The sequence below is a fragment of the Hemicordylus capensis genome, chromosome 1 (genome assembly GCF_027244095.1).
Source record: "Hemicordylus capensis ecotype Gifberg chromosome 1, rHemCap1.1.pri, whole genome shotgun sequence".
Classification (NCBI taxonomy): Eukaryota; Metazoa; Chordata; class Lepidosauria; order Squamata; family Cordylidae; genus Hemicordylus; species Hemicordylus capensis.
In genome coordinates this window covers 76,534,575-76,558,360 of record NC_069657.1, presented here as the reverse complement: position 1 = coordinate 76,558,360, position 23,786 = coordinate 76,534,575, and the positions used below count along the sequence as shown (strand labels likewise).

General features: G+C 43.4%; 1 protein-coding gene across 18 annotated transcripts in view; it reads left to right on the top strand.

The window, feature by feature from the left end:
• RGS6 (regulator of G protein signaling 6) overlaps positions 1-23,786 on the top strand; it is a 390,873-nt gene that overhangs the window by 130,463 nt on the left and 236,624 nt on the right. The window contains exon 1 of one of the 18 annotated variants that reach the window (XM_053257062.1): positions 21,191-21,531. The exons of the other annotated variants lie outside the window; for them this stretch is intronic. The gene's annotated coding sequence lies outside the window, so the exon portion shown is untranslated. Of the gene's footprint in view, positions 1-21,190; positions 21,532-23,786 lie in introns of those variants that run through there. 18 annotated transcript variants of the gene reach the window in all.

Sequence of the window (23,786 nt, the reverse complement as noted above, 5' to 3'; positions counted from 1 at the left end):
CACACTTTACTGTCTTTTTGAAACTAAAAACCTCTTCCTTAACTTTTGTACCTTGACATCACATCAATGCTTGAGTTTTGCAACTTTTCTTTAAGTAATGTGTCTTGGCCCAATGCCAAAATTTATTTTGTTTGTTAATTGACAAATAAAAAGTCACTACAGGAGAAACCAATCCCATGTTTGTTTTTTACTGGTCCAAACTATCCTTGGATTAGCCTAGCCTAGTACCACAGACGTTCATGTTGTTTAGTGAGAAAAAGCCTAAGTTGAGATAAAGTTTTTACATTCTTGGAAGGCATACATCACCTAATCAAAAGCGTCATATCTGTGACAGCATCTTAAACTGAATCTGGAAACAGATGGGAAGTCTACATAATTCAAACAGAATGAGAGTAATCTGTTCTGATCGAGAAGTCCTTATCAGCATGCTGGCAGTTGCATTTTTAGCCTACTTTCCAGTAGGCTTATGAGATCACCTGGCATTCCATGTTTTCGTGTGTGTCCGCCCGCTCCCCATCCCCTATAAACCTCGCAATGCCTGGATCAATATGAACCAAATTTGGTTCAGTTGTAGGGACGCATAGGAGCACCTCAACAGTGTAGTTTATGATGATGTCATCCACCCCAATTCAAGATGGTGGATGCGTTCAAGATTGAGGTTCAAGTGGGCTAACTTGTGAATTACTTAACTGATTTGAACAAAATTTGATAGAGTTGTAGTAAGGACATATAGGGATGCCTCAATGGTGTAGTTTGTGATGATGTCGTTCACCCTGATTTAAGATGGCAGATACATGAACATTTGAGGTGCAAGTGCATTAACTTGTGGACTGTCTAACCGATTTGAACCAAATGAGATACAGTTGCAGTGAGTGACACAGGGACACCTCAGTGGCATAGTTTGTGATGACATCAACCACCCCAATTCAAGATGGCAGATGCATAAACATTTGAGGCGCAAGTGGGCTAACTTGTGAACCGTTTAGCCAATTTGAACTAAATTTGTTACAGCTGTATGGACACATAGGAATGCCCCCTTGGTGTAGTTTGTGATGATGTCATCCACTCCAATCCAAGACAGTGGATTTGTGAACTTTTGAGGCACAAGTGCACTAACCTGAGGATTGTCTAACTGATTTGAACCAAATTTGGCACAGTTGTAGTGAGTGACACACAGGGACACCTCAATGGTGTAGTTTGTAATGATGTCATCCACCTCATGATGGCGGACACATAAACATTTGAGGTGCAGGAAATCTAACTTGTAGACCTCAATTTGAACCAAATTTAGTCCAGTTGTAGGGCAGTGAAAGGAAAGTAGGCAGATTAGTTCTTACTATAACAACTTGTTTACCAGTTGTAATTTATGAATGCTTTTCAAGGGCAGCCCCATGAAGAACACATTATAATGTAACTGAAATGTGACCAAGGCATGGATGACCATAGCCAGATCAGCTTTCTTCAGGAAGTTCCGAAACTGGCATCTAGCTTAAAATGCAAAAGCGTTCCTGGCTACAGCCACTATCTGATTTTTTTCTGGAGGAAGGCTGAATCCAGACCAAGCTGCACGCCTGGTTCTTCAGAGTGAGTATAACTCCATGCAGAACAGGCTGGGTCCCCACTGTTGGAGCAGTTCTCCTACTGCTCAGCAACTGCTCCATTTTGGGATTAGATTTCAACATGTTAGTCCACATCCAGACCATCACTGCCTCTAAGCACTGTTTCAGGACATCCAATTATCTGGGGTTAGATGGAACAGCAGGATAGAGCTGGATGTCATCATCCAGGGGCGTAACTATAATTAGGCAGGGGGAGGCCGTTGTCTTGGGGCCCCCTGCCTTGAGGGGGCCCCTCAGAGGCTCTCCCCCACACAGCGCCTACCTGAGATTCCTTGTGAATCACTTAAATATATTTTTTTCAATTTCAAAGTACGTTTTTCTCCTTGTTCCGACTGCTGTGCCGGTATTCCCTTCTTGTCTCTGTCTCCACCCTTTGCCTCGAGGGGCTGGGCTCCTCCTCCTTCCCCATCCATTGGCTGGCTGGCAGGCACCTGGTGGTGCTTCAGAAGAAAGTCACATTATCAGCTCAGCTACTGCCTGGAGCACGCAGCGGCTGAGCAAGCAAGAGATCACTCCACTGCAGCCTGCCTGCCTTGACTCACAAACAAACAAACAAACAAACAAACAATCTAGCTAGCTAGAAGGACTCGGAGGAGGACTCTCAGAGTTGGAGACTGAAAGACAACAACTTCTTAAGACATGTAGAAGGAGCGTCGGCAGGAGGACTTCTCAGATTAGTTAGCGACACAGTGACGAGGGAAGGAGGAAAGGCGCACGTTGGGGCTAATGCAGTTGGTTTTTACTAAGAGGAGGAAGATTGTGTTCATCTCCCTATGGCCCGCGCATCCCCCCATCTGTTCTCCGCCCACCCCGCATGGTCCCTGCTTCTGTCCTCCTGCCCGGCTGCTTCTCCCCTTCTCCCGGCCTGTTCTCCGCCCGCCCGCCCGCATGGTCCCCCACTCTCCTTCCCCCTCCCTGCCCGCATGGTTCCCCGTTCTCCTTTCCCCTCCCTGGCCACCCACATGGTCCTTGCTTTCCTCCCCCGCCCGCATGGCTGCCTCTCCCCGGCCGCGGTTCCTGGCCGGGCCGGCTTTCCTCTTCCTGGCCCGTGCTTTGCCCGCCCGCCTGGTCCCCGCTTTGTGACGCCCGCCCGCTCCCCGCTTTGTGCTACCCGCCTGCCCAGTCCCCGCTTTGTGCCGCCCGCCCGCTCCCGCTTTGTGCTGCCTGTCCGCTCGCTCCCCGCTTTGTGCTGCCCGCTTGCCCAGTCCCCGCTTTGTGGTAGGCGGTGATGGCAGGTGGGGGGGCCCATTTTAAAATCTTGTCTCTGGGACCCCTCCAACCTTGTTACGCCCCTGTCATCAGCATATTGGCAACAAGATATGTAGCCCACATTCCTTGAGGACCTCCCCCAGCTGTCTCTTGTACATGTTAAATAGCATACAGCACAAAATGGAGCCTTATGGGATCCCAAAAGCATTGAGGCCAAGCAGTAAGTCCGCAAGCAACATCTTCTGGGTCCTTTCCTCCATATTGGTTCAGAGCCAGCACAATGCAGTGCTTCCAATTCCCAACTCAGAGAGATGGTCCTAAATGATACCATGGTTTATGATACTGAAAGCTGCTAAGAGGCCCAACAGAACTACTTCCCCTATCCAGTTCCCAGCAAAGGTAATCAACAAGGATGACCAAAGCAGGTTCAGTCCCAGATCCAGGCTGGAAGCTCAGTTGAAATGGGGCTAGATAATCCATGTTCTCTAAGACCATTTGAAGCTGAGATGCCACCATATGCTCAATCACCTTGCCCAAAAAGGGAGATTAGGAAACAGCTGCTAATGATTCCCCTGCTCTTCTTCTGAGCCTGGAGATGCATTGAAGAATTTCCTGGACCTCATAATGAGGAATTGCCATGCCAGCTGAAGTGAGGCAAGCCACCAAGAGAGTCACAAATGCTTACAAATGCAACTGTGGGGGGGGGGGGTTAACCGGGCCCAGGATCATCATCAGCCAAAGATTTTTAATTTATGAACAGTGCAGCCCTAAAACATACATATAACAAAAACTCGAGATTATATATTATGCAAGTAAATGTATTAAGCAGTAATATAAAATAACTAAATATAGAAATAAGTATTAAAAATTATATATTGCTCAGCACAATGCATTAATCTGTCAGAAAATCTCATCATTTGGCAGTCCATAGCCAAGCTTCTCTGAAATTCTTATCAGCTTTTTTTTTGTTGATTTTGTTGTTGTTGTTGTTTTAAGAAGTAACAAGCAGCTAAAAATTTCGAGCCTCTCAATTCACAGTAAATTAAATCCAAATTGTTCAGGGCTAGACAGAGTTCGATAGTAATCTCTCTTCACCTGACACAAGTTACCCAAGGAAGGCTCTGTATCGATGGTTTTCATGGTTTCTGTATTCATGGTTTTGTTCTGAGGCAGATTCTTTTCTTCTAAACAGCCATAGTGTACCTTCCTCTCCCTTCTTTGTATGTTAAAGGATACCTTTTTTAGATATCAGGGTTACCCATGCTGTGTTTCCTCTAAGGTACACAGAATGTCAGCCCTCTACGCAGCTCTCTCTGCCAGGCATGCAGTGCCTCTCCTGCCACTGCCGCCTAACTGGTCCCAGTTTCCCCCGCTCCCTGGCTGGACCACTGTTGCCACCTCCTGGTTTCCCTCTCTCACTGGCAAGGTCCCAATTTCCCCCTCTCCCCAGCCGGAATGCCACCACCATTTCGGTGGCAGCCGCCGCCTCCTGCTCCGACTTCAAATGCATATCTCATCCGAAGTCTCATGAAAGGCCAAAGCCCCCTCTCACAAGACTTCTGTCAAGATCTACAGACGGAGCCAGAGGAGGACAGAGGTGGTGTTGGAGGTGGCAGAGGCAGCCCCCAGAAGCCCAGAGACTAGGCAAGATGTTGAGAGGGCAAGGGGAAAAGATGTTTGTGCACTGTGCAAGTCTCGTAGCAACTTTTGCTCTGCTGTTTTTAAAAAAACTTGAAATACTAAAACACTGGAGTTTAAAAAATAATATAACATCAAACTCACAAAAAGCAACCCTGTTGTCAAATTCAGTCCACCACTAAAAGCTTTAATTCCTTCCTGGTGTGTGTGTGTGTGTGTGTATGTGTGCACGCACGCACATGTGCATTAATTCCTTGATAATACAAAATAAAAAAGTGTGTGTGTGTGTGTGTGTGCGCGCAAGCACGTGCATGTGCATTAATTCCTTCCTGGTGTGTGTGTGCGTGCATTAATTCCTTGATAATTAATTTTTTAAAAAAGATTTTAATTTTTTGCGCATTAATACTTTCCGCTTTCTGCTCACTCATGATAGAAATTAGAGGGAATACTGCACCCATGCCTACATCAAGATATTTATGCATCTCGATCCTATGCATGTTACCTCAAAAAATAAATTCCACTATTTTCAGTGGTGTTTACTCCCAGGTAAGTAATTGTGCATTGTATTGCAACCCTAAACATTCAAGTATACATAACTAAAAATAACCTGGGTGTTCTTTCTGAGGATGGACTGTTAACTATTTATATAACAGCATTTTTAATTAAACATTTAGAGTATCTAGGTATTTTAACAATGAAATCTGTCACTGGCTTAGCATAAATCCTTTAATGCAACTGACTTTCTGAAAACTCTTGTCTTATCAGATTTCTCTTTCTTTTCCTATCTGCTTTAAAGCTAGGATAAATAAAAATAAAGTTCAGTTCACAGATAAATAGAATAAGCTATCACCAATTCTATTTGGTAAGAGAGAGCCTTTGTTTCTATGTTCAAGAAATTATTTGTTGTTTTCTTGCAGTTTTTATGTATGAAAATAAATGTATTTATTGGTGCTTACTTAGGGAAATTCTAGGAAAATACTGATAATTTATTCAGCACATGTTCAAGCTATGTGTTGGTTAGAGTGGAGTGAAAATTTCCTCCTTGCCAGCAAAGTAGTATTTGATATTTCTTCCTTTCCTCATAAATGTTGTATAAGTATTTTAAATCCATGTTTCTAAGTTGTCTGCTCCTAAAATGAGGAATGAACTACATATTCAGATTATCACATGGAACAGCCTTACCAGGACTGTAACACTTTGGAATTTAGGATGTTTGATGCCACCATATTTTTAAAAACTCAAGTTACACATAGAAAACTAGCAGATCGAGGAGAAATCTAGGTTAGAACTTTTCTCCTTTACATGATAGCTTTCTATATATTTTTAAATAAAGGTTGGAGACATTCAGCCATGCAATCCCCTACAGTATTCTGATACTTCTGAATCTATAATTCAATTCTCAGATCTAGCAATAGGCCACACATTTTGTTCTTTCCTCTTCATGCAAATTCTATGCTCTTAGCAGCACTGGCAGATGAGCTGCTCCTTCTGCCTCTTAGATGTGAGCAACCTGTAAAGTTCCATTACATATGAGCCCAAGAGTGTTCTTACAAGTTAATTCAACTGGAGAGCCCCTGAGAATATATATTATTCATAGAAGAATATTCCATTTGATTACATCGATTTTTCCTTCCACAAAATGTTAAATGTTAAGTATGCTCAGCTTTAGAAGATGCTGACATATGGTCACTTCCATACTAGTTTTTACTAGGCTGCTAGAAATCAATACATTCCAATACTTAATGGTTTTAGATTGAAGCCAATAATCAGCAAAATAGCCTCATTGTCTAGATTGGTGATGCACAAAATTTTAAATTTAGATACATTTATTCTCTGTTTTGATATCTTCTGAAATATATCCCAGTATTTTGAGCTATAAATATATTAGTTTCATGTTAACACCTACCCAACTTTACTAACCAGTGATCTGCCTAGTGACATTTAGTCCAATAATAAAGGTTCAGTACATGGTGAATTGGTTTGGTGCAGTAAAGACTGAATTGTGAGCAAGAAATCCCTGATTCATCTCACTTCTGCATTGAACTCATTAGGTATCTCATTGGTAACATGGGAATAGCAATACCGACTACCTTTCAATGTTATTGTAAGGATAAAATGTATGTGAAGTGCTTTGAACACCCTAAATTGCAATATAAATGTGAAGTATTGTTACTGAGAGAGGATTTTGGTTGTAAGAGACAGCATTCATCTAGTTGGCATCTATTCTCTAATCTTAGAAAGGATGTTATTCCCAGATCGTCAAGCTGCTACTTTTGATGGAGTAAATATGTTTCTTAGAAACAGAAAGCAGATGTGTTTGTTTTACATTACTCTTAAAAAAAAAAAAAAAAAAAGATTGGTTTACTTTTATACCCACAGTAGCTTAATTCCAGATAGCTGTGTATATAGCTGGGAAAATATAGGATATTTTGGATAGTTGGAAAAATATAGGGAGTAGCATGCAAAAACATGCTTCATTTTTTTAAAAATTTATTATCATATTTTTAATAACATATTTTTATACCGCCCAAAACTTACGTCTCTGGGCGGTTTACAACAAAATCAAAACAGAAAGTAAAACCTTAGTTAAAACAAAAACAAAAAGTTTATCACAACAATTTAAAAATTTTAAAAGAATATTTTAAAACAGCATTAAAACCATTAAAACAATATTAATTAAAGGCCTGGGTGAACAGATGTGTCTTTAAATGAAGTAGCATGCAAAAACACAGGATGTTCTAACAATTGTTAAGATGTCAACTAGGGATGTGCACAAATAGATTTTTTTAAATTTGTTTGTGCCCAAATTGAATCATCTCGATTTGTTTTGCATCCAAATCTGTCCCCCCGAATCACTCCAGATTCAATTTGATTCTGATTTGGATTGATATGGAGCACTTACAGGTGAAACTCAGAAAATTAGAATATCGTGCAAAAGTCCATTAATTTCAGTAATGCAAATTAAAAGGTGAAACTGATATATGAGACAGACGCATTACATGCAAAGCGAGATAAGTCAAGTCTTAATTTGTTATAATTGTGATGATCATGGCATACAGCTCATGAAAACCCCAAATCCACAATCTCAGAAAATTAGAATATTACATGGAACCAATAAGACAAGGATTGAAGAATAGAACAATATATAAGCTGGGAATCTGGGGAAATTAATAGGAGGAATCCAAATCTTGATTCGATTCGAATCTGGTGTGATTTGATTTGGACCGAATCTAGCCAATGGACCAGAGGGGTGATTTGTTCTGTCTCCAAATCACCCAAATCAGCTAGATTTGTGTTCAAATTGATTTATACCCAAATTGATTCTCATATCCCTAATATCAAAACAACAGACCAGTTTTTAGATCAACTATTACTGATCAACTCTCCTTTACCTACCTCTTAAGGTCATTCACATGATCAAAAAGGCTGTGGCTGGGGAGGGTTGGAGGGAAGGCAGGAGCCTACCTGCTTCCCCCCCCCCACACACAGGGGGCTTTGCCACTTGCACACTCATGCAAGTGGTGTGTCGTTGTCCACTATGGCAAGTGGGAGGTAGGGGAAAGAAAGCCCAGCCTCCAGATATCCTACAATGTATCGCGGTGCACTGGGCTGCTACTGGGATGCTCCTTCCCCCAGCCACTATAGTAAGTATGGCTGCCGGCAGCCTGAAAGGAGTTGCTGGCAGCCTGCTTGCCCACACAGCCAGGCAGAGGGTAGGAGGCATGCATGTGTCCCGCTACCTCACTTTTAGCCCAGGTTTCACACCCAGGCCCCCTGGGGTTGGAGCGCTGGCGTTGATTCTGGGAGTGATTCTGGTGGTTCTCACGACTAGCAAGAATCAAAGCAAGAATAAGGCAGTACCATTCAGGCTAACTAATATTTTAATGCATGGACTTTTGTGAGTTACCGTACACTTCCTCAGATGCAGGGTAAAAGCAAGAATGGTCAATTACAGCAGGTAATGACAAACATTCCATATACATTTAAAGAAACATTTACACTATGTCAATGGTTTTACACATACCAGGTAGCAAAGGAGTGAATTACCACCTATGACTCTGTAAAGTGCATAACATCCATAATTTTTGGTCTTAATATCACATTTGTGACCATTCAGTCTTCGTCTCAATGACAGACCTGTTTGTCTGTTATATATTGCCAGGGGGCATTTGATGCCAGATATCGGGTACTCTGCATTAGTTGACAAGAAAGTATGAGTACCATGGATGTGGTGGATTGCACCATTGGGGTCTGTAATTACAGAATTGCTGTTGATTAATGGACAGAGGCATCTGTTGCATGGTCTAGTTCCTTGCTCAGAATTAGGTGATAGTCTATCATCCTTAGTAAGTAATTGTTTAAGATTAGGGGTTGTTGGTAATTTGTTAAGCTGCTATTTTTAAAAGTTAATGAATGAACAAATAATTTGCTTTGTACCATGAATTCCTAAGGGCAACTACTTGTGATATGGAAATCCATTATCAGAACTCATAAAAAACCTTTCTAAAGCTGGAAAGTAGTTGCAGCAGCGTGGCAGGAGGGTTGATACCAAGTAGGTTTTGAAAGGGGAAAGCGCATGGAAGGGATTAAGCCTTTCCTCTTCCAGCGCGGCTAACCAGTGCTTCCCTGCCACAGCTTTTATGCCTTAAAAAAGATGCTGAGAGATCTGGTCGCAGCTCCTTCGCATCATGGCTGGCTTGGGCTCTGAAGACCATACCGGCATTTCCTGAACAACATGTCCATTCTGTGCATTGTGGACCAACTGTGCCTTATAATAATAATTCAGACTGTCTTATATTTATTCATCTAACATATTTCTATACCACCCAAAACTTGCGTCTCTGGACAATTTATGATTAAAATCATTTAAACATTAAAATCAGTCAAACAATTAAAATCATGTAAACATTAAAATCCTTAACATTAAAATCAGATAAAACCCAACATTAAAAGCATTAAAACTATACATCTAATTAAAAGCCTGGATGAATAAATATGTCTTCAGTGTGCCTTTTTAAAAGTTGCCTGTGATGGGGAGGCTCTTATTTCAACAGGGAGTGCATTCCAAAGCCCGGGGTAGCTTTGGAGTGTTATATTGCTTATTTATCGCTTTGGAGTGTTAAAACCAGTTCACAGGCGCGTAACAATGATAGGGCAAGGGGAGACCGTTGTCTGGGGGCCCCACTGCCTGGAGGGGCACCCCAGAGGCACCTCATGTGACTCCCCATTGCCCCCTGCCCAGCCCCATAGCCTCTCAGCCACTTGCCCTCTTCGCCGTCTCTCCTGCTTGTTCTGCTGGCCCGCAAAAGCAGCAGCCCAGCTGCAAAGAGCTCCTTTTCTCCCGCCTCTCAGCTGATCGGCGGGTGGGCGGGGCTTCCACGGAGGCCTCCGTGTAGGCCGCTGTGAAGCCTGAACTCCAGTAGGGCCCAAGCCAGCCAGGAAGGAGGAGGCAGCTAGAGTGTTCTCTGCAGCAGAAGACCCCTTGCTGCCCTGTTTAACCCAGACCAGCATTTGCCAGGTAGAGTGTGAACTCCTTTTTGTGGTTACCTTTCCCGCCCCTGCCCCCCCATATATAGGGATCTGCTTGCCATAGGGCTTGGATATGGGGGGGGGGAGGGACCGAGAAGTCTCTGAATATTTATTTTGAAACAGCTTGGAAAATTTGCTGACTTAAAAAAAACTATCTAAAAAGTCCTATAAGTGGCTTGTTTCATGGCAGAAAATTGCAAAAACTTCTGGAACAGTATTTTATTAATTTTATTTATTCATTCATTCATTTATAAATGCACTTATGTTCAAGTTGTTTTGCAACCCAGAAGGTCTGAGTGAGAACTGTGAAGCATGTGTGGTGCTTTTATTTTATTTTTCTTGTGTGTGAACTGCTCCCCAATAACTTGCAGGGACTTCAGGGTAAATCTGGCCAACATGTGAATGCAGCACCTCCATTCCAGAGGAGATGTGTCTTAAAGGGCTTTAAAAGCCTCCTGTGAAAAACCTCCTGCAATCAAACTTGACTGAATTTGTTCAGAATTCTGGGAAAACAAACATAGGTTCACCCTGCATGGTTGAAAGTCTCCTTTGCTAATCTGCAGCGAGGGGCCCATTTTAATAATTCATCTTTCTAGTGTGTTCTAGGCATTAAAAGTAATACAAATGTATAGTACTCAATGTATATCACTATATATTGTGACATGTGCGTGTGTGTATTCAGTGAAATGTATTTGCAGGCAGCATACTTATTTTGGAATATCAGACTTAAATCCTTGGGGGCCTGGGGTGTGCGGAGGCCCTGGACTTTGAGGCGCTGGGGGCCCATTTTAAAATCTTGTCTCTGGGCCCACTCCAACCTTGCTACGCCCCTGCCAGTTCACATGCATTAATCCTTCCAATTCACTTTGCTTACTTAAGTTGAATTTAAAATTTGTGAATTTAAAATTAACAATGTTGTGCAAAAGAACATCCCCAATTAAAATGGCCTCCTCTGAAAAATATTATGCCCTTTTCCAAATAAAGGGGCAATGGAATCTCAGAGCAGTGCTTGTTTTCTCAGCTTACCTAGGGAGCAAGAGGTTGCTGGTTTGAATCCCCGCTGATATGTTTCCCAGACTATGGGAAACACCTATATCCGGCAGCAGTGATATAGGAAGATGCTGAAAGGCATCATCTCATACTGATGGCAATGGTAAACCCCTCTTGTATTCTACCAAAGAAAACCACATGGCTCTGTAGTTGCCAAGAGTCGACACCGACCCAACAGCCAAGCTTTACCTTTATAAATAAAAACTAGGGGCCTGCAGCCAATGTTTTGGTTCATGCAATGCCAATGCAAAAGTCTTTCCCCCTACCTCCTAATCAGTAGTGGGAGGATTTCTGTCTTCTAGCTCTCTTCCATTGCTCCTCATTCCCTGATGCAGCTCTCAGTAAATGATGCTGATCTTTTTCTTACCCCAACTCTCTTTATGCCATCTCTCCCTCCCTCTGCATTTTCCTCTCTGCCCCATTCTGTCATGCCGCTACTCGAGGACACTGGGGAGGAGTGGGAGGCAGGCAACTTACTAGAAAGTGGGGAAGTGCCTGAGGAGGGGCAGGCCCTTTATGTAAATGGGGAGGTAATTGAGACAGACCAGGGTGAGTGTTTGGCACAGGAGGGGCCAGCAGGGCCGGGTGATCTTTGGAGAGAAGGGTCAGGATCTGAGCCAGAGTTTGAACAGCCACTATCTCCTCGAGAACGCAGATGGGAAAAACATCAGCAGCAGGTGAGGGAATTACGGAGGACTAGTCAGCTGGAGAGAAGACAGGAGCTGGATTGAATCTGTGGCAGCTGGCGGGGGTGGAGTATTGATTAAGTGCATGTGGCTGCTGACTATAAATCGAGCAGCCTGTGCCTTGGACAAACTGCTGGAAACAACATGTCAAATCATGTTGGAGAGATTGTGACTTTGGAATTTGGGCTTCTCACTCCTGTATTCTTGGTGAGACTGTTACACCTGACTATTTAGCAGTAAAACTGAAACTTAAGCTACTGTGTCATATATTTCAGGCCAGTGCCTTCCGTCGAGTGAGTTCGTAACACTTTCATGCTGCTACTTCCCACCTTCTCTTTCTCTTGGCTGCCATTCTGTGGCACTCTCCTCCCCTTCCCAGGCTGATGCATCTACAGGTCATGGTGAGGCTTCACTGCCACCAGCACAATACAAGATGAGATTCATTGTCTGCAAATGATAAGGAAACAGAATGCTATGTCTACTCTTAAGAAACTCTGTGGAGTCCGTTTTTCTCCTCCACTTACTTTCTCCTTGCTACTTATTTTCATTATGTCTGTAAAGGATTTTCAAGTCAGTTGAAATGAAACTTCATTTCAGCAAAGTTCTGATGAGCTCTGAGGCTTCTTATCTTTTAGCTGCAATTTTTAGAAAGAGATATGAGGAAAATATGTAAATTTTGCAGAGGCTGTCAATTGTACTTTACATGAGAATTGTGCAGGGGTTGACGATGAACATAGATATAATCCCTTGACAGTAATGGATGTATGAAGAAGGCAGTCTGTTATGAAAGTTGGGTGTTTTGTCTGTAGGTGGTCACCTTGCGCAAAGCATGAAAGGTGCAATATGGTGAGACAGTAAAGGACAATCTGGTACATTCATAACATTTAGAAAGCGAGCTAAGGGTAAAGTGTGCCCTCGAATTGGTGTCAACTCCTGGCACCCACAGAGCCCTGTGGTTTTCTTTTGGTAGCATGCAAGAGGAGCTTACCACTGCCCCCTCCTGCGCAGTATGAGATTATGCCTTTCAGCATCTTCCTGTATTACTGCTGCCCAATATAGGTGCTTCCCATAGTCTGGGAAACTTACCAGCGGGGATTCGAACCGGCAACCTCATGCTTGCTAGGCAAGTAGTTTCCTGTTTCACCATTAAGTGGCTTAGAAAGCAAGCTAAAGTGTATTTTTTTCCACTGGCTTTTGGGGGTGTAGTGTGTCTCATATTGCTGCTGCTTTTGATTGTGGTGTCAGCTGTTCTACTGTTCAGTTATGAGATTTCTAATATTGTGTTATGGTGTGTTTATTGCTGTATGCCACCTTTGATAAATGAAAATAAATAATAAAGTTTTCGGGTAGAGTAATGGAATATGGTAGGCATATGGCAGACCATTCAAAGAATTAAAGGCGCATACTATCTTTCTGCGCGCTCAGATCTTGTTTAATTGGGGAGGGGTGTGCTGCACCAATGTTGCTTTGAGAGTGATATTTTCAACGGAGCAATGTTGGCTTCATTCTTTCTCAGCTTCTGCATTTGCAGATTAAATGTGCTTTCACAGCTTTCACATGAAATGGAACATATGAAGTTGCCTTGACTAAATCAGACCGTTGATTTTTCTTGCCCAGTGTTATCCACTGTGGCTAGCAGCAGCTCCGTAATGGCTCATAGGAACACAGGAAGCTGCCTTATTCCTAGTCAGATCATTGGCCCATTTAACTCAGAGTTGTCTACATTGACTGGCAGTAGCTCTCCAAAGTTTCAGGCAGGGGTCTTTCCCAGCTCTACCTGGAGGTGCCAGGAATTGAATCTGGGACCTTCTGCATGCAAAGGAGATGCTCTACCACTGTTTCCTGAGACCTTTTAACTGAAGAAGTTGAGGATCGTATCCAGTGTTTTATCCATACATAGCATCTGCTCTATCACTGAGCTATGGGATCTCACGCCTCTCCAAATTTTTCAAAAGGCCGGGAAGACTGTGGGATCTATTAAAGAAGGGCAAATTACCCCTATTTCCCCCAGGCTATTTCCCCCAGGCTCCTTGTTCTTCACCCACCTTAAGTGGCGCAGCGGGGAAATGCTTGACTAACAAGCAGAAGGTTTCTGGTTCGAATCCCCGCTGGTACTATAGTGGACAGTAGCGATATAGGAAGATGCTGAAAGGCATCACCTCATACTGTGCAGGAGGAGGCAATGGTAAACCCCTCCTGTATTCTACCAAAGAAAACCACAGGGCTCTGTGGGCACCAGGAGTCGAAATCGACTTGACGGCACACTTTACTTGTTCTTCAGGCGGATAAGCTAAAGTTCAGTTTAACTGCAACTAAAGACTAAATCTGTATACTTTTGTGCAAGCCATTCACACAATTAAAGTAACAATTTCTCAGAATTCACCGGGGCTGAGACTGAGACTTAGTTTATTGCTGCCCTTTATGGTGACTTGCTGTGCTGCAGCAGCTCCAGCTTTTGAAACTCCAGATTCTAGGCGAGTCCTGCTCTGTGAGCCTGTAATTGGCTCTCCATACAACAGGGTATAAAAGAAACTTCCTGTCTGAAGCAGGCATTGCCTGAGTTTCAAAGTCTCCTAAGCCCTGGTGCATTGTGTCTTTTTCTCCTGGTCTAGCTATTTGGCTCTTCTGATGGAGGTCTCCTGACTTCCATCTTGCTGCTTGATCCCTGACTTCGGAGTTGTCCACTCAGCTTGAGGCTTAGATGCATTCCTGACCAATGGCTCATCACATGATCCCGATCAGTCTACTTGGTTTCCAGCCCCCAGCATGACTCTGACTCTCACCTTGTCTTCTGTCCCCTGGTTCTTACCTATTTGCCTGACTCCCCAGTTCAAATCTTACGCCATCCAAAACCCACTGCCCATTGCTCAGCCTGACATAACAATTTACTCCAGTACTGCTAATCAATGCGGTGAATAATTGGTACCCTCTTGTCTCAGTAACTGCTTCTTTGGCTTCAAGAATATTGGGATAATGCCACCAGCCACTTCAGTTTTGCCTCTGTCGTTGAGCCTGTCAAAAGAAAACCCTGCTCTTCTCCATGCAAGGGCAGCTTTGGCAGTCAGCTTGAGAGAAGAGTCTTCCTCGAATACTGTAGACAGATGGATACAGTTGCTCTAGTGATGAGAATTGCTGGAATACTGAGGGCATATTAGCATTCTGGCTTCATTCCAGTTTCTGTCTGAGAGTCCATGTAGGGAAGCACCGGCAAGACGTTCAAAGGAGAGAGGAGTGAAAAGTCCTTTTAACCTAGACCACAATGTGCCATAAGCAGAGAGAGCAGGAACAACCAAGGTGTCTGTGGAGCAAGTGTTCCAGATTCTTTGAGTAAGATTTTGTTGTATTTATTTAAAACCATTTTGAGTTGCTTTTCCACAAACATCTCCAAAAGCATGTACAAACATATTAAAACAATAAAATACTTGAAAGCTGACTAACACCAATAAAAATCAGGACAGAATCAATAAAGCAGCAGCTGAGAGAACCAATAAACCCAAAATGCAACAGAAGCATAAATCAGTTTGAAAGCCTTGTTGAATAAAAAGCTCTTGACCTAGTGTGACTCATGAATCGTTTTGGGGAGGATGTTCCCAAGAAAAGGCACCACCACTAAAAAGGTCCTCTCACCAATCCTCTCACCTATCACCACTTGAAAGCAGGGGCACCTGGAGAAAGACCCCTCAAGCTGATCTTAATGATTGAGAAAGCTCATGTTGGACATGGTGGTGGCCCTTTAGATGGCCGGATCTCAAGCCATTCAGGCTTAAGGACAAAATCAGCATTTTGAATTGTGCCTGGAAACAATCTGGTAGTGTAGAACTTTAAATACTGGCAGTATATATACTAGCCAGTGGCAGAGCCAGCAGAACGATGGCCCCGTTCTGTCCCACGCAGTGGCCCTACTGCGTGCACAAGCGACACCCCATGCATGTGATGTCATGCGCAAATGGGGCATGTCCAGGGCTCCAAAGAGTTCTCCGTGCGAGTTCTCCGCTCCACAGCTAATTTCCCACCAGTATTTGCTGACTGCCTGCATTATTTCCCTTCTTATTCCTCCAGTGAGGGAGAGAGAGGGAAACAATGCAGGCAGCCAGCAAACGCTGGCTGGAAATTAACTCCGGAGACCTCACACGGGCTCTTGGGAGCCCTGGACAAGCCCTGTTTGCCCTGTTTGCACGTGACGTCACATGCAAAAGGGGCATGTTCAGGGTTCCATTGAGCCTATGTGAGCTCCCCAGAGCTAATTTCCAGCCATCATTTGCTGGCTGCCTGCATTATTTCCCATTCTCTCCCTCGCTGGAGGGAGATGAAGGGAATAATGCAGGCAGCCAGCTAACACTGGCTGGAAATTAGCTCCGGAGGGCTGGTGCAGGCCCTGTGGTGATCAGGCCATGCCCACATGCCATCACACGCACGGGGCGTCTTACACAGCCCTTTTCATTGGTGGCCAGGGTTCTTTGAAACCTACAGCTCAGTGGTGGCTCCGCCTCTGATACCAGTGCATTCTAGTTAACAATTTAATGGCCGAACCAGTTGAAATGTCCAGTCTTCAAAAGCAGCACCTTACAGTAGTCTAACTGGAATATTACCAGAGTATAGGTAGGAACACAGGAGGCTGCCTTATACCAAGCCAGGCCATTGGTTCATCTAGCTCAATATTGTCTTCACTGACTGGCAGTGACTCTCCAAGGTTTAAGGCAGCCCTACATGGAGATACCAGGGGGTTGAATCTGGGACCCTCTGCATGCAAAGCAGATGTTCTACCACTGAGCTACAGCCCATCCCCTACGGAGCTATGGCAACAGTCCCCCCACAGGTAACCTGTGACCAGGTTATCATGGTCTGGTATAGGCTGCAGCAGGTGCAGCAGCCTAAGCTGCCAAAGAACTATTTTTGCCACAGATGCTATGTAAGAGAAAATAAGAGAATCACCACTTTTAAAGGTGCCTCTTTGCTCAGTTAGCAGGGGAATACGCTCTCTCGCTCTCTCTCGCATGCGCGCGCGCGCGCGCACACACACACACACACACACACTGATTTACCAGAGCATCAGAAGCAGCAGATAAGGAAATAAGTCGGTTTCTGCTGTAATAGCTTCCTTCAGCCTATCAAGTAAATCTATTAAGGATTCCATCCAAAGCCACTGATGCGTAAAATCTAACAAAAATAAAAATCTTGCAACACGTCATACAACCTGCAGCTTGTTTGAAGAACAGGCTGAACAGGATATTCATTCATATCCAGGGTGGGAATAGGACATAGAGATACTGGCTAACATCCAGACTAATTACATTGATGTCAGGGTGGGAGAGGTTCTTTTTAGCAACCCCGCTTTCCTTCTGAAGCCACCTGTGCCTCCTGAAAAGATGTCCCCATGGGTCCCCCAATCCTCCACTCCCCTGATGTGGTAGAAGACACTCTTCCACCAACACATAATTAGTCTGAATGTTGGCCACTGATTCAAGCAGAATTATAAAGTACATGAATGATGCTGAGTTAGTTAACCTTCATAGATTAGTTACTATGAGATAGGTGACAAGTATAGTTAGATTTCATCCTAGCAACAATTCACTCTGCATCTTAGTTTCTGTCTACATGTGCTATACAGGTGAAACTCGGAAAATTAGAATATCATGCAAAAGTCCATTAATTTCAGTAATGCAAATTAAAAGGTGAAACTGATATATGAGACAGACACATTACATGCAAAGCGAGATAAGTCAAGCCTTAATTTGTTATAATTGTGATGATCATGGCGTACAGCTCATGAAAACCCCAAATCCACAATCTCAGAAAATTAGAATATTACATGGAACCAAGAAGACAAGGGTTGTAGAATAGAACAATATCGGACCTCTGAAAAGTATAAGCATGCATATGTATTCAGTACTTGGTTTGGGCCCCTTTTGCAGCAATTACTGCCTCAATGCGGCGTGGCATGGATGCTATCAGCCTGTGGCACTGATGAGGTGTTATGGAAGACCAGGATGCTTCATTAGCGGCCTTCAGCTCTTCTGCATTGTTTGGTCTCATGTCTCTCATCCTTCTCTTGGCAATGCCCCATAGATTCTCTATGGGGTCAGGTCAGGCGAGTTTGCTGGCCAGTCAAGCACAGTACACTGTATACTTTTTGGAGGTCCGATATTGTTCTCTTCTACAATCCTTGTCTTCTTGGTTCCATGTAATATTCTAATTTTCTGAGATTGTGGATTTGGGGTTTTCATGAGCTGTACGCCATGATCATCACAATTATAACAAATTAAGGCTTGACTTATCTCGCTTTGCATGTAATGCGTCTGTCTCATATATCAGTTTCACCTTTTAATTTACATTACTGAAATTAATGGACTTTTGCACGATATTCTAATTTTCCAAGTTTCACCTGTATGTGCAGTATAGGTATATATGTCTCAATGCTGTTTTTGTTTACCTGTTTACTAGCCTTTTGTGGTTTTGCTTTGCTGCAGTGCTTTGGGACTAGATATATAGACCTGCCATCCCAAAAGTGATCCAGTGTCTTTTGTGTTACATACTTGAAGCAGATTTGAAAATATGCAAATCTGGCATTCTAACGCTAGACCTGATACTTGTGGTGCAGTCAGTTTGGCTTGTCATATTTGTTAGGAGGGTAAGGCCTGTGAAGGAGTATAATATGGTATCATACAGTGTGGATTTATATGACTGGCATTATTTTATTGGGGTTTCGTTATAATGTCAAGCCTCAAACTCTTGGTTGCAGATATTGTGCACTATGCAGAGTTCTTATGTTAGCCTCCCTGAGTGTTGCACTGTGAGCCATTAAGTTGATCTGAGCACATGGAATGTTTGTCACACTTAACTGCTAGAGTGTCAGATCAAGCTAGTCTGGTCCTGGAGAATGAGTACAGTCAACCATGTACCAAATGATAATTTTCCGTATCTAATTTAGTCTATTCTTTATTCTAAACATTCTTGAACACTTCCTCCCCTCCCCTTCTCCTCTTCTTTTTCAGTTTAGGATTTTTTCCTCGCTCAGGTGTACCCTTGAGCTCCTTCCCTTTATAGGATGGAAAACACTCTTCCAGCAGTGCGTCATTAGTCTGGATATTAGCTAGTCTCTCTTACACCTACTCCCACCCTGAATATGAACACTCAGTGTTTTTGGTATCCCAAGGTCAAGTCCAACACTTTATTTGCGTTACTCTTGTGAATTACTTTGTCTGCACAGCAAGTATCTGAAAATGGAAGACACTAATAGGTTCTTACAGTATGAGGGTATGTAAGTATATAGGAATGAGCAAGGTGCTACGGATGCCTTTAGATCCAAGTCAAAACAGTCTCTAGGGGAATAATTAGTTTAACTGAAATTTAATTTCCTTCCATTTACGCAGGAAGAAATATGGATAATAGCCACCTCTTTTTAAAGAGAGAGTTTGGGGAACAATAGCTGTTCACACTTTCACACACAATCTTCTAATGCAGAACAGATCAATTTGATAGCTTTTGCCTGGCATTCATAAAAGTCTAGGTGTAATTGGAGAGAGTTTTTTCAAAAAATCTGTAGCAGAATAATTAGTGTTACAAATACTCCGGCATGGTAGTTTCATGGAAAGAGAACAGAGAAGAGAGGGACAAGATCATGCTCAGTAAAACTCAGCAAGCCAGATCAGGAGGTTAGGGGGACATGTGGGCATTCCTCCTATTGAATTCCCAGTATTCCCAGTATATCTATTCCCAGGAGTTGTGATACTCTAAGCACTTGGTGGTTTTTCTGTTATCTCCATTTGCATTTAGACTGTGCAGAGAACTGCAAATGGCAGTGCAGAGGGGAATGTCCCAACCACAACCTCATGGCTGTACCCATGTTGTACTGATTATATTTGAATTGGAGAGACCTCACCAATCTTAGCACACTGAAGTTATGGCAATAGAATTCAAGACATGCAGCCTTCCTATGTCTTTATACACAAGCCACATACACACACTCAATACACACATGCATTCACTCTTTCTCTCTCCCCTCTGTTTAGGTTTCATGCTAGGCTGCAGCTACGGAGGTCCAAATGTGGAGTGGATAGACAGGGCAGAAGGGCCAGAGGTTTTCACTGTTGCTGCCCCTAGTCTTTGGAATGTGCTCCCTGTTGAAATAAGAGCCTCCCCATCTCTGGCAACTTTTAAAAAGACACTGAAGACACATTTATTCACCCAGGCTTTTAATTAGATTTATGGTTTTAATTTTTAATGTTGGGTTTTAAATTATTTCAATGTTAAAATGATTGTAATTGTTTAATTGATTTAATGTGTTAAATGATTTTAATTGTAAACTGCCCAGAGATGCAAGTTTTGGGCGGTATAAAAATATGTTAAATAAATATAAGTAAATAAACATGAGGGCTGTGCTGGGGGTGGGTACCAAGTAAGACAAGTAGAGGCTGGACAAGGTGGGGCAAATCTGTTCTTGTTCTAGAGTGATGTTGCTCAGACTCAAGAACCAAGCCTGGGCGTTTTCCAGATCACATGCTGCAACAGTTTTGCAATGTGTCCACTAAGTGCCCTTTCGTATTGCCCGTGTTTCGACATCGCAGTCGCTGCACTGTCAGCAGGGTGCCATTCATATATTCGATGCCTTGTTTTGGATTGGATTGATGTGTTGTAGCTCTACAAAATTGTATATGCATTGCAGGAAAATAGCTGTATTTTTCCGTTGCAGGAGGCTTGCCCTGTCGTTTATGTGTTGTGGTGTGGAGTGGATGGTTCAAATTGTGGTACAACGATTTGTTGATTTTTACAGCCCCTTTCCATCCCTTTCATAAAATAATCTTTCTGTTAAATTAATTTTTTAATTTTTATTTTTCTACCCAGGTTCTTCTGCGTTGCATCTCGATTTTCATCTGCTTTCGGCTTTTGATTTTGATCCCATTTCCTTTTCTTTTTCATCAGACTTATTTTTCAGACACGTTCATGTTTGCTCCTTTTTTTGTGCGCTATACATTGACACGGTCATTTGGGAGATAAAGGATCTGTTGATATGTAAGGCCACATTTTAAAATATATTATTGCTCCATTTCTTGTGCAAGGGTGCGATCTCCACTTGATCTCAGCCCTAGGTTCTGTTTCTGGAATTTGATATGTAAAGCTGCTTTTTAAATATATTTATATATTTAATTCACTTAGCCGGCATGTGTGCCCTGGATTTGGCGGCGGAACTCTCGTGAGAGGTTGTGAGAGTTCCCAGCATTGTTGGGCGGGAAATGCAGTCCAGCGGCAGTCTGCTGGGACTGAGTTAGAGGAGTGGAAAGGGGCGGAAATTTGGAGCTGTTGGGGCTTGAAATGTTCAGAGTGCTGAGACTGAAGGACTGAGTTTGGCGGCAGTGGGAGAGACTGCGGGGCCAAAAGGGAAGCGCTACCAGTGCTAAGCTAGGGGCCGTTGGGGCTTGGAATTGTTCAGCTGCAGCAGTTGCCGAGAGTGGGATGAAAGGAGGGAAGAGGTTGGCCCGCTTTGGGAGCGCCAGAGGGTGGAGAGCAGAAAGGAGGGAAGTGCGTCGGTCCCAAAACTGGTGGTCCTGGCAGACTGCTGGGACTGAGGGAAAGGAGTGGGCAGGCGACATCAGCGGCAGAAGGTAGTGTGGCTGCGCGTGGTAGCTGCACAGGGCTACTCTGAAAGGAGGGAAGCGCGTGGCCCACTTTCAGAGTTCTGACAGTTGAGAACAGTAACGGTCGTGCTGGAACTAAAGGACTGAGACTGCCGAGATGTCAGTCTGGGAAACGGGCGGCGGGACTTCGCTGCTGGGGAGGAGGTTCCCTGTTCGCCACCCACTGAGGTAAGAGGCACAGAGCGGGTGGGGGGGAAGGAGGAGAGGAATGGAAGGGGAGGGAGGACAAGAGAGAGGGGAAGGGACAGGGGGAGGGAGGGCAGGAGAGTGTGGGGTGGGAGGGGGAGGGGCAAGAGAGAGGGGAGCAGGAAGGAGAGGGGGGAGGGGAGTCTGGAAAACACAGGAGGAGCTGTCATATGGGACAAGCCAAGCTCCTGTTGGTTCATCAGGGCAGCTGGACTGAAGAGCTGTAACACTGGTTCTGACCGTGATGTGGTGCATGCTGCACTGCAGCAGAAAATAGTGATGTGCGAACCGGTTTGAACTTGAATCAGTTCAAACTCGAACCAGGGTGGTTCGATGGTTCGAATTCAAACCAAACCAGCCATCAGGTTCGAGCTGCAGGTTCGTATTCGAACCAAACTGGGGGTGACTAAATTTGAACCTCCAAAAGTGGGTGGGGTGGTAGCTGGCACCCATGAGTACCTACCACCTAAACCCCAAAGCAAACGGACACCCGTACAGTTTTTTATGAATTTTTGAAATTTATTTTTATTTTTCTCTCATAGGGTATAATGGGACTCGAACAAGCCCATTATTCCCTATTGTGGAGCACCCATGGGTGCCAACAACCACCCAAACCCCGAAGCAATCGGACACTCCTATGATTTTTTATGAATTTTTATGAAAATCATATGAGTTTCTGATTGCTTTGGGGTTTGGGTGGCAGGTACCCATGGGCGCCAGCTACCACCCCACCCACTTCTGGAAATTCAAACCAGTTCAAATTCGAACCGAACTGGGGGGGTTCGTGCAAAACCGAACCACCCCCTCCTGGTTTGAACCTGGTTTGAATTCGAACCAAACCGGGCAAACCAGTTTTGTGCACATCCCTAGCAGAAAACAGGCTGATAACTCCCTTTGAATGTGAGCTGCTATGGTGTGCCGGAGTAAGATATCTGAGCCTTGGAGCTCCCAGGTGAAGATTCCACCCAGTATCTACCACATACCAAGATTAATATTAAATCGGGAAACAGGTTTGCAGGACAGCACTACATCTGAATAATATAGATATTATTCAATGCCCAGATAGACATATATCAGGTGGTATGTAATATAATAAAATATTACTTTGAGTAAATATAGATATTATAATTCTGAGTAAACTCCTGAATCTCGTGGAGGAACCTAATCAAAAGATTATATTTAAATTTGATTATGGCAAAATCCTGTTCTTTTCTGTGCCTTATGGCTCTGGGTTCCAGCATCTCTCTTCTAAAATCAATATTCTGTCTGTGAAAGCTTGGTTCAGTGAAGCTCTTGACTTTTGCAGTCACTCCCAATATGAACATCTCCTTGCAGCTTTATTTATAACGGAGTGTGAGTGAGGTAATTGAAATGTATGTCAAGCAAAGGAATGGAGAACATACCTCACAGCAGAGGCTTGTAACTGGAGACACTGTCGCTCATTTTGGGTCTAAATTGCACACAGGCTGTGTAAATCTGCTTCTGTAAAGCTATTTCTGAACTATATGGCAGGTCCTGTGAAACAAACCCGTATTTCTTGTTGACAAGAGATTGCTCCAAAACAGAGGATATTATCTTTTTTCCTCCAGAGTCCTTTCCATCAGCGGTCAATATGCATTATTGTCTCATGTTTCCAGTTTAATGAAAGCCAAATTGTACTCCTCTTTTTCTGATGGTAGAAGTCACAGAAGAAACAACGTCCTATTTCCCACTGTAATCCCTTCTCCAAGGCTGTATTGACTTTCATGGGCTTTGGATTTCCAGGAAGACTTTTGCAGCAGCCACCTTCCCCCACCCCCTCTTGGAAACTATGTATAGTTTATGTGCATATGTTAACTATAGTTTCTGCCACAATCCAAATGAGGCTGAAAAGCAAAACATGAACCATTGTTTTTGCAGTACTTTTCCTGTTAAGACTGCAGATTCTCTGCATTATGTTCTGTTGTAAAGAGCTATTGGTTGGTAAAGCAGGATTGGGGAGAAAAAATAAGCTTCAAAGAAGTACAGTTGTTGATTTCATATATACTTTCCATTGTACCTACAAGTCTTTGTGGAGATTTTGGAAATTAAAACCTTTCAGTCTGTTGACATTATACAGAGAGGACTCACTCATCTTGATTTCTCATAGCCGTGCTATGAACCAATCATTTACTTAATGTCAAGCAAGTGAATCTATTATCCCCCATCAAACTGCATAGGCTCTGTTGATATATCACACATGACAGTGTGAAGCAATG